The 8,659-nt window shown below is 41.3% G+C and overlaps 1 protein-coding gene across 1 annotated transcript in view; it reads left to right on the top strand.

The window, feature by feature from the left end:
* Positions 1-1,252: 1,252 nt before the first annotated feature.
* GALNT1 (polypeptide N-acetylgalactosaminyltransferase 1) overlaps positions 1,253-8,659 on the top strand; it is a 91,341-nt gene continuing 83,934 nt past the window's right edge. The window contains exon 1 of the mRNA XM_030810566.1: positions 1,253-1,271. The gene's annotated coding sequence lies outside the window, so the exon portion shown is untranslated. The remainder of the gene's footprint in view (positions 1,272-8,659) is intronic.

Here is an 8,659-nt window from a genome sequence, read left to right as displayed (position 1 = left end):
AAACTCACTTTGTTGTCTCTCCTTCTATATTGCAAGCTCGTTGAGGATAGGGACTGAAGATTTTTCATGTTTGTGTGCATCAGACTGCTTAGTGTAGTGTTTTGCACATACTTGAGAAAGTTTGAGTGAATTAGGGATATGTGATTCTGTGATAGACTAAGTAACGCCATGTCTAAGATGAGCAGGTCATATACCAGGTTCTAGTTTGTAGCTCTTAAAGTTTATATTGAAGTTCTGCTTCTTTACAGTCTCCTGTAAAAGTAGAGTCCTTAATTTAGATCCTCCACTGATTTGTATCTTCATTTTTTTCTTGACAGGATATATACCTATATAAATCAATAATTATAGGTTGCAGATTGGTGTATCAGGATGCTTTTCACTGTAGTAGCAGAATACCCAGTTAAATCAGTGAGGGGTTTATCATCTTGCGTAACAAGAAGTTCAGACATCGGGAGGTCTGGTCTTAGGGTTGTTCTGGCTCCATGAAATCACGAGGGTCCTGCCTGCTCTCCACGTTTCCAATTTGTCATCCTCAGCATGTCATTGATGGCATGTTGATGATGGCTTCCCTCATGGCCTCAAGATGGTTACATTACTTCTAAGCATACACTACTTTTATACTCTCCAACAATATCCAAAGGTTGAAAAGTGTAGTTTCTCCTTCAACATCTGTATGAGGGATTTAACTGTTTCTGAATGCTTCCCAGCAGACCTCCCTTTTGGTCCCGTTAGTCAGGATTTGGTCACTTGTATTAGCTAGAGGAATAGAATGACCGTGGTTGGCTTGGACCAATCAGGAATAGGTGGCCTAGCAGAGAATGGTCACTTGAATTCAGTTGGAGGTCCAATGCAATGAAAAATGTCAAGGTGGGATAAGGAACAAACAGTGTCTTCCACAGTACTGTGTAGGTGTCTTTGGCCTTCCCACCTGGAAAGTTAAGATCCTCACAGTTTTCTAAGAGGGAGAGAGATAATTTTGTGTTTCCACTGAGCTTCGTGTTGGATCTGTTTATTAACTCACTAATTCATGTAATAGACATTAACTGAACACATTTTGTGCCACGTACTATGCTCAGTATTGAGGAAGTAGCTGAATAAGGCATGAGCCTGGCACTCAGGTGGTAGCTGCCTACAGTTAAGTGGAACAGGGTGGCTAAGGGGAGAGAATAGAGTTATTCTGAAATAAACTGATTTTAGGACATTTATTTTTCAACAGGAGATGTGGGACATGTGGATTTGGGATATGAATTCATTTGAAAAACCACTTTGGGGTAAGTTGATAGTTGGGAGTGAATGACTTTAGGGCTCTACTTCTCTTACATTGGGGTTTGATCTTACAGCTAGCTTCTTAGGTTTTAAAAATTATGTTGATTTGGGGGGGTGGTTCCAAGATGGCCAAATAGGAACAGCTCTAGTCTACAGCTCCCAGCATGAGCGACGCAGAAGACGGGTGATTTCTGCATTTCCAACTGAGGTACCGGGTTCATCTCACTGGGGATTGTCAGACAGTGGGTGCAGTACAGTGGGTGCAGCACACCAAGCGTGAGCCAAAGCAGGGCGAGGCATCACCTCACCTGGGAAGCGCAAGGGGTCAGGGAATTCCCTTTCCTAGCCAAGGGAAGGGCAGACAAATGGCACCTGGAACATCAGGTCACTCCCACCCTAATACCGCGTTTTTCCGACGGTCCTAGCAAACTGCACACCAGGAGATGATATCCCGCGCCTGGCTCGGAGCGTCCTATGCCCACGGAGCCTCGCTCATTGCTAGCGCAGCAGTCTGAGATTGAACTACAATGCGGCAGTGAGGCTGGGGGAGGGGCACCCGCCATTGCTGAGGCTTGAGTAGGTAAACAGAGCGGCCGGGAAGCTTGAACTGGGTGGAACCCACCGCAGCTCAAGGAGGCCTGCCTGCCTCTGTAGACTCCACCTCTGGGGGCAGGGCATAGTCGAACAAAAGGCAGCAGAAACGTCTGCAGACTTAAATGTCCCTGTCTGACAGCTTGGAAGAGAGTAGTGGCTCTCCCAGCACAAAGCTTGAGATTTGAGAACAGACAGACTGCCTCCTCAAGTGGGTCGCTGACCCCCTAGTAGGCTAACTGGGAGGCACCCCCCAGTAGGGGCAGACTGACACCTCACATGGCTGGGTACCCCTCTGAGCTGAAACTTCCAGAGGAACAATCAGGCAGCAACATTTGCTGTTGACCAACTTTAACTGTTCTGCCGCCTCTGCTGCTGATACCCAGGCAGACAGGGTCTGGAGTGGGCCTCCAGCAAACTCCAACAGACCTGCAGCTGAGGGTCCTGACTGTTAGAAGGAAAACTAACAAACAGAAAGGACATCCACACCAAAACCCCATCTGTACATCACTATCATCAAAGACCAAAGATGGGGGAAAAACAGAGCAGAAAAACTGAAAATTCTAAAAATCAGAGCGCCTCTCCTCCTCCAAAGGAACGTAGCTCCTCACCAGCAACAGAACAAAGCTGGACGGAGAATGACTTTGACGAGTTGAGAGAAGAAGGCTACAGATGATCAGACTTCTCTGAGCTAAAGGAGGAAGTTCGAACCCATGGCAAAGAAGTTAAAAACCTTGAAAAAAGATTAGACGAATGGCTAACTAGAATAACCAATGCGGAGAAGTCCTTAAAGGACCTGATGGAGCTGAAAACCATGACGGGAGAACTACGTGATGAATGCACAAGCTTCAGTAGCCAATTCGATCAACTGGAAGAAAGGGTATTGGTAATGGAAGATCCAATGAATGAAATGAAGCGAGAAGAGAAGTTTAGAGGAAAAACAATAAAAAGAAACGAACAAAGCCTCCAAGAAATATGGGACTATGTGAAAAGACCAAATCTACGTCTGATTGGTGTACCAGAAAGTGACGGAGAATGGAACCAATTTGGAAAACACTCTGCAGGATATTATCCAGGAGAACTTCCCCAACCTAGCAAGGCAGGCCAACATTCAGATTAAGGAAATACAGAGAATGCCACAAAGATACTCCTCGAAAAGAGCAACTCTAAGACACATAATTGTCAGATTCATCAAAGTTGAAATGAAGGAAAAAATGTTAAGGGCAGCCAGAGAGAAAGGTCAGGTTACCCACAAAGGGAAGCCCATCAGACTAACAGCTGATCTCTCAGCAGAAACTCTACAAGCCAGAAGAGAGTGGGGGGCAATATTCAGCATTCTTAAAGAAAAGAATTTTCAACCCAGAATTTCATATCCAGCCAAACTAAGCTTCATAAGTGAAGGAGAAATGAAATACTTTACAGACAAGCAAATGCTGAGAGATTTTGTCACCACCAGGCCTGCCCTAAAAGAGTTCCTAAAGGAAGCACTAAACATGGAAAGAAACAACCGATACCATCCACTGCAAAAATGTGTCAAATTGTAAAGACCATCAAGGCTAGGAAGAAACTGCATCAACTAACAAGCAAAATAACCAGCTAACATCATAATGACAGGATCAGATTCACACATAACAATATTAACCTTAAATGTAAATGGGCTAAATTAAAAGACACAGACTGGCAAATTGGATAAAGAATCAAGACCCATCAGTGTGCTGTATTCAGGAAACCCATCTCATGTGCAGAGACACACATAGGCTCAAAATAAAGGGATGGAGGAAGATCCACCAAGCAAATGGAAAACAAAAAAAGGCAGGGGTTGCAATCCTAGTCTCTGATAAATCAGACTTTAAACCAACAAAGATCAAAAGAGACAAAGAAGGCCATTACATAATGGTAAAGGGATCAATTCAACAAGAAGAGCTAACTATCTTAAATATATATGCACCCAGTACGGGAGCACCTAGATTCATAAAGCAAGTCCTTAGAGACCTACAAAGAGACTTAGATTCCCACACAATAATAATGGGACACTTTAACACCCCACTGTCAACATTAGACAGATCAACTAGACAGAAAGTTAAAAAGGATATCCAGGAATTGAACTCAGCTCTGCGCCAAGTGGACCTGATAGACATCTACAGAACCCTCCACCCCAAATCAACAGAATATACATTCTTCTCAGCACCACACCACAGTTACTCCAAAATTGATCACATACTTGGAAGTAAAGCACTCCTCAGCAAATGTAAAAGAACAGAAATTATAACAAACTGTCTCTCAGACCACAGTGCAATCAAAATAGAACTCAGGATTAAGAAACTCACTCAGAACCGCCCAACTACATGGAAACTGAACAACCTGCTCCTGAATGACTACTGGGCACATAACGAAATGAAGAGAGAAATAAAGATGTTCTTTGAAACCAACGAGAACAAAGACCCAACATACCAGAATCTCTGGGACACATTCAAAGCAGTGTGTAGAGGGAAATTTATAGCACTAAATGCTATAAAAAGAGAAAGCAGGAAAGATCTAAAATTGACACCCTAACATCACAATTAAAAGAACTAGAGAAGCAAGAGCAAACACATTCAAAAGCCACCAGAAAGCAAGAAATAGATCAGAACTGAAGGAAATAGAGACACAGAAAACCCTTCAAAAAATCAATAAATCCAGGAGCTGGTTTTTTGAAAAGATCAACAAAATTGATAGATCGCTAGCAAGACTAATAAAGAAAAAAAGAGAGAAGAGTCCAATAGATGCAATAAAAAATGATAAAGGGGTTATCACCACCAATCCCACAGAAATACAAACTACCATCAGAGAATACTATAAACACCTCTTCGCAAGTAAACTAAAAAATCTAGAAGAAATGGATAAATTCCTCAACACATACACTCTCCCAAGACTAAACCAGGAAGAAGTTGAATCTCTGAATAGACCAATAACAGGCTCTGAAATTGAGGCAATAATTAATAGTTTACCACCCAAAAAAAGTCCAGGACCAGATGGATTCACAGCCGAATTCTACCCAGCAGTATAAGGAGGAGCTGGTACCATTCCTTCTGAAACTATTCCAATCAGTAGAAAAAGAGGGAATTCTCCCTAACTCATTTTATGAGGCCAGCATCATCCTGATACCAAAGCCTGGCAGAGACACAACAAAAAAAGAGAATTTTAGACCAATATCCCTCATGAACATCGATGCAAAAATCCTCAATAAAATACTGGCAAACCAAATCCAGCAACACATCAAAAAGCTTATCCACCATGATCAACTGGGCTTCATCCCTGGGATGCAAGGCTGGTTCAACATATGCAAATCAGTAAATGTAATCCAGCATATAAACAGAACCAATGACAAAAACCACATGATTATCTCAATAGATGCAGAAAAGGCCTTTGACAAAATTCAACAGCCCTTCATGCGAAAAACTCTCAATAAATTAGGTATTGATGGGACGTATCTCAAAATAATAAGAGCTATCTATGACAAACCCCCAGCCAATATCATAGTGAATGGGAAAAAACTGGACGCATTCCTTTTGAAAACTGGCACAAGACAGGGATGCCCTGTCTCACCACTCCTGTTCAACATTTTGTTGGAAGTTCTGGCCAGGGCAATCAGGCAGGAGAAAGAAATAAAGGGTATTCAATTAGGAAAAGAGGAAGTCAAATTGTCCCTGTTTGCAGATGACATGATTGTATATCTAGAAAACCCCATCGTCTCAGCCCAAAATCTCCTTAAGCTGATAAGTAACTTCAGCAAAGTCTCAGGATACAAAATCAATGTGCAAAAATCACAAGCATTCCTACACACCAATAACAGACAAACAGAGCCAAATCATGAGTGAACTCCCATTCACAATTGCTTCAAAGAGAATAAAATACCTAGGAATCCAACTTACAAGGGATGTGAAGGACCTCTTCAAGGAGAACTACAAACCACGGCTCAACGAAATAAGAGGATACAAACAAATGGAAGAACATTCCATGCTCATGGATAGGAAGAATCAATATTGTGAAAATGGCCATACTGCCCAAGGTAATTTATAGATTCAATGCCATCCCCATCAAGCTACCAATGACTTTCTTCACAGAATTGGAAAAAACTACTCTGAAGTTCATATGGAACCAAAAAGAGCCCGCATTGCCAAGTCAATCCTAAGCGAAAAGAACAAAGCTGGAGGCATCATGCTACCTGACTTCAAACTATACTACAAGGCTACAGTAACCAAAACAGCATGGTACTGGTACCAAGACTGAGATATAGACCAATAGAACAGAACAGAGCCCTCAGAAATAATACCACACATCTACAACTATCTGATCTTTGACAAACCTAACAAAAACAAGAAATGGGAAAAGGATTCCCTGTTTAACCAATGGTGCTGGGAAAACTGTCTAGCCGTATGTAGAAAGCTGAAACTGGATCCCTTCCTTACACCTTATACAAAAATTAATTCAAGATGGATTAAAGACTTACATGTTAGACCTAAAACCATAAATACCCTAGAAGAAAAGCTATGCAATACCATTCAGGACATAGGCATGGGCAAGGACTTCATATCTAAAACACCAAAAGCAATGGCAACAAAAGCCAAAATTGACAAATGGGATCTAATTAAACTAAAGAGCTTCTGCACAGCAAAAGAAACTACCATCAGAGTGAACAGGCAGCCTACAGAATGGGAGAAAATTTTTGCAATCTACTCATCTGACAAAGGGGTAATACCCAGGATCTACAATGAACTCAAACAGATTTACAAGAAGAAAACAACCCCATCAACAAGTGGGCGAAGGATATGAACAGACACTTCTCAAAAGAAGACATTTATGCAGCCAAAAGACACATGAAAAAATGCTCATCATCACTGGCCATCAGAGAAATGCAAATCAAAACCACAATGAGATACCATCTCACACTAGTTAGAATGGTGATCATTAAAAAGTTAGGAAACAACAGGTGCTGGAGAGGATGTGGAGAAATAGGAACACTTTTACACTGTTGGTGGGACTCTAAAGTAGTTCAACCATTGTGGAAGACAGTGTGGCGATTCCTCAGGGATCTAGAACTAGAAATAGCATTTGAGCCAGCCATCCCATTACTGGTTATGTACCCAAAGGAATATAAATCATGCTGCTATAAAGACACATGCACACATATGTTTATTGTGGCACAATTCACAATAGCAAAGACCTGGAACCAACCCAGATGTCCAACAGTGATATACTGGATTAAGAAAATGTGACACATATACACCGTGGAATACTATGCAACCGTAAAAAATGATGAGTTCATGTCTTTTGTAGGGACATGGATGAAGGTGGAAACCATCATTCTCAGCAAACTATCGCAAGGACAAAAAACCAAACACCGTATGTTCTCACTCATAGGTGGGAATTGAACAATGAGAACGCTTGGACACAGGAACAGGGACATCACACACCGGGGCCTGTTGTGGGGTGGGCGCTGGGGTAAGGATAGCATTAGAAGATATACCTAATGTAAATGACGAGTTAATAGGTGCAGCACACCAACATGGCACATGTATACATATGTAACAAACCTGCACGTTGTGCACATGTACCCTAGAACTTACAGTATAATAATAATAAAAAAATTATGTTGATTGGACTTTATGCTTCATATACAAACAAGAGAATGGTTTGTACTAAAATCCCAGTTTAGTAATTTGAGAAATGTAACAATAAAGCATAGTCCCAATACTAATTAATTAGTATACTCACTTCTGATTAGGGAGGTCAATCTGAAGGCTAAATAAGGACCAGGTTCAGAAACTGAAAGATACTTGTTATATAGGATTTAACCCGCTTGAACTTAACCCAGTAATCCTGTCATGTGATCTGGAAATCATTCCCAGAGCCAGTGTTGAAGATACAGGATGAAAGTTTGTCTGTGAGCTTTGCTTTGCAGTATTCCAAATGACCATTTGAGTTCTTGTTGTGTAAGTGTACATGAGAAAGGCTCTCCATTGTTTGTTTAATCTGAGAAGGTGCCTCTAGAAATAATACCATTTAAAATTTACCAAGTGTGTACTGTCATGTATGAGTGTCTTGTTCATTTTCTCATTTAGTTTAGTGCAATGGGACTATAAGGAAGATATGTTTTTCTCATTTAAAGGAACAAAGAGGCTCAGGTTTTTGCAAATACTGTAACATTGCTAGGGGTCACATAACTAATAAGTGTTGGAACTGAAATTTAAACTCATTTGAATTTCAGCATTTGGTTTAATAGACACTTATTTCTGTCTTAATATGCTGATTGTGTGGGGGTTCCCAAGACCCACCGGCAGGTTCAGCAATTGGTGAGAAGGACCCACACGGTCCAGCATACAGTTGTACTAACAGCTAAGATTTATTACAGTACAGGAAAAAGGCGCATGGGGTGAAGTTCAGAGGCAAACAGGCACAAGCTTCCAAGAGTCTCTCCCTGTGGAGTCACACAGGATGTACATAATTCCTCCAGCAATGAATTGTGACAACACGTGTGAAATGTTGTCTACTAGAGAACCTTATTAAAGAGTCAGTGCCCAAGATTTTTATTGAGTCTGGTCATGTAGGCATCTCCTGCCTAGCACATACCAAAATTCCAGATTCCCAGAAGGAAAGCAGGTGTTTATACAAACAATGTTATTTGTAAAGTTTAGGCACAGTGAATCACGCTTATCATTTAGGGAAAGTTTTATATCAATGTAGGGAACTATTCACCATTTAAGTTTCCACATGCCAGCCAAGGGCCAGTCTCTACAACCAAGTCCTTCTAAGGATAGCAATC

Source organism: Nomascus leucogenys, chromosome 4 (assembly GCF_006542625.1).
Source record: "Nomascus leucogenys isolate Asia chromosome 4, Asia_NLE_v1, whole genome shotgun sequence".
Lineage (NCBI taxonomy): Eukaryota > Metazoa > Chordata > Mammalia > Primates > Hylobatidae > Nomascus > Nomascus leucogenys.
Note: the sequence above shows the minus strand (reverse complement) of the source record. Positions and strands in the feature narration are given on the sequence as shown.